Here is a 3,131-nt window from a genome sequence, read left to right as displayed (position 1 = left end):
TAAAATGAAACTTGTTTTAATAGAATTTTATTTATAACTTAACTTCTTTGGTATTAGCATAATTTATCAAAAACTCTTTTTACTTTTAACTATTTTTTAGTCCTCATATTCATTTGTATCTAACATGCATAGAATCAACTCCACAATTAAACTTTTGATAGAGTTTGTAATTGCTTGCTTCTTTTTGATAGTTAATTGGCAATTGGTTATTGACATGACCAAAACAACTTGTCCTTCTTCATTGATCACATTCAATTATAAATTCTATAAAGCTATCAACGAGTAGATACAGAACCATCTAGCAACCTCTGATTCCTCACCAAAATGAAGCATTTTTCTCTCATCTTCAATGCATTCTGTTATATATTTGTGCACTTGATTTCTCTCTTTACATTGAACCCTCTATGGCTTAGCACAAACATGTTTGTCTTTGCATCAGGCAACCAAACTGATCACTTGGCACTACTCAAATTCAAATCCAGATCAAGTGATCCTTCTGGAGTTTTGCTATCTTGGAATAGTTCTAGTCACATCTGTAATTGGGATGGAATTACATGCAATTTCATGCAAAAAAGAGTTACAAAGTTAGACTTGGTGGAGTACAAGTTGAAGGGACTCATCTCACCTAGGAAATCTCTCTTACATGAGAATCTTCTACCTTAACATGAGGAATCCCATCATTCATGGGAAATCTTTCTGCTCTACTTCATCTCTCAGTGGGTGTTAACAACTTAGAGGGAGAAGTTCCACATGAATTGTGTCACCTAAAAGACTTGGTACAAATATTTGTACCAGTCAACAATTTGATTGGAACATTTCCTTCTTGCTTATACAACATCTCATCTCTGACAATGATCTCAGCTACACGAAATCAGTTTAATGGATCTCTTCCAGCCAACATGTTTCACACTCGCCCCAATCACCAACAATTTTATATTTGCCCTAAATCAAGTCTCAGGTTCAATCCCACCTTCCATTTCAAATGTATCTACTCTTTCACTACTTGAGATAGGTGCAAATCAATTCACAGGACAAGTTCCAGCTTTGGAAAAGCTACATGATCTTTTTTATCTAGGTTTGTCTCAAAACAATCTAGGTGACAATTCAACTAATGATTTGATGTTTCTTAAATCAATGACAAATAGTAGTAGTTTGCAAATGTTGGATATATATCTTACAATAACTTTGGAGGTCAATTGCTAAATTCTTTAGCCAATTTCTCCACCCAACTCAACCAGTTGTATCTTATAGGTAATAAGATATCAGGAGATATTCCTACAAATCTAATTGGTTTGAATGAATTGATGATCGGATATAATAAGTTAGAAGGAAATATACCTTCAAGTATAGGAAACTGCCAAAAGTTACAACATCTTGGTCTTTCACAAAAACAACTTTACGAGAACCATACCTTTACAGATCTTTAATCTCTCCAAAAACTTGCTGAAATTGTCACATAACTCATTGAGTGGCAGCATACCAAAAGAAATGGGAAAGCTAAAAAGTGTTAGTTATCTAGATGTGTCTGAGAATCTTCTGTCTGGTCACATTCCTGAAACTATTGGAGAATGCATAACATTGGAGTACCTCTATTTGCAAGGAAACTCTTTACAGGGAAGCATACCATCCTTTTTGGCATCACTCAAAAGTCTTCAACGTTTAGACCTGTCACGAAACAACTTATCTGGGTCAATTCGTACTGATTTGCAGAATATTTCTTTCTTAGAATATTTCAATGTATCCTTCAACAAGTTGGATGGTGAAGTGCCAACTGAAGGTGTGTTTCAGAATGCAAGCAGCTTTCTGATGAATGAAAATAATAACCTTTGTGGAGGTATTTCCAAACTGCACCTAATGCCCTTGCAAAGGTAAGAAACTTGCAAAAACACCATTAAGTGTAGGTTGATAACAGTGATAGTTAGTGTGGTTGTTTTTCTTCTCATATTGTCAATTATTCTAACTATCTACTGGATTCAACAACGATTGACCAACTAGCTGAAGTTTCATATCAAACCCTACATAATGGAACTGATAGGTTCTCAGCAACAAATTTGATTGGCACTGGAAATTTTAGCTCTGTCTACAAAGGAGCTCTTGGGTTCTAAGACATGTTGCTATGAAGGTCCTAAATCATAAAAAAAAAAAGATCCCACAAGACTTTCATAGCTGAATCCAACACACTCAAAAGTATTAAAAATCGAAATCTGGTTAACATTTTCGCATGTTGTTCAAGTACACAGATTACAAAGGTTTAATTTTTAAGAACATGAGGAATGGAAGCTTAGATCAATGGCTACATCCAAGGACACAAGGTCTAGAACAACGTCCAAGATTATTAAACCTCTGTCAAAGATTAAATATCATCGCTGATGTTGCTTCTGCAATACATTATCTTCATCATGAATGTGAGCAATCGATTATTCATTGTGATTTAAAGCCAAGGAATGTTCTTCTTGATGATGACATGGTTGCTCATGTGTCTGATTTTGGCATAGCAAGAATTCTCACAACTATTAATGGTACGGCTAAGAAAAACGAGTACAATTGAGTTCAAAGGGCCAATTGGTTATATATGCCCGCCCTGGTATGTTCTAAACTCTTGGGGATCAGTGTTTTGTTAAATGATTTTCTTGTGAAAACTTGTTTTTCAGTTTCTAGTTATAAAGTATTGACATTTTTTCTGTATATTTTAGAGTACGGAATGGGTTCTGAGGTGTCTATGAACGATGACATGTACAGTTTTGGGATTTTCTATTAAAGTGTAATGCAAATTCTAGAAAAATGTAGAAACTCCTTAGATAGAAGAATTGAAATGTAATACAAGTTCTAGAATATTGTAAAAAAGCCTAAGATAGGAAGAAAAATCAAGAATATTCTATATAGGTAAAAATCTAGAACATTCCACATAAGTTGAGGCTAGTATGTTTTAGAATAATCTATGGATCTATAAATACCCATGAACTCTACCATTTGATGCATGTAGACAACATCTACCATTTGAAGTAAGCCAAAAACAAACAAAGAAGCTAACATCTACTACAACTAAAGACAACTAGAACACTTCTTCCAACTACTACTTCCATCATTCCACTATCTCCACATTTTCTCTACATTCAACTATCTCTACATTT

At 34.2% G+C, this 3,131-nt stretch overlaps 1 pseudogene; it reads left to right on the top strand.

Annotated features, from left to right (window-relative positions):
* The first annotated feature begins 562 nt into the window (after window positions 1-562).
* On the top strand, window positions 563-1,664 carry LOC124828501 (uncharacterized; annotated as a pseudogene).
* Window positions 1,665-3,131: the final 1,467 nt, after the last annotated feature.

Source organism: Vigna umbellata, chromosome 2 (genome assembly GCF_029865625.1).
Source record: "Vigna umbellata cultivar VRB3 chromosome 2, Vumbellata_1.0, whole genome shotgun sequence".
Taxonomy (NCBI): Eukaryota; Viridiplantae; Streptophyta; class Magnoliopsida; order Fabales; family Fabaceae; genus Vigna; species Vigna umbellata.
The sequence above is the reverse complement of the archived record's forward strand: the minus strand, read 5'-3'. Positions and strand labels throughout refer to the sequence as shown.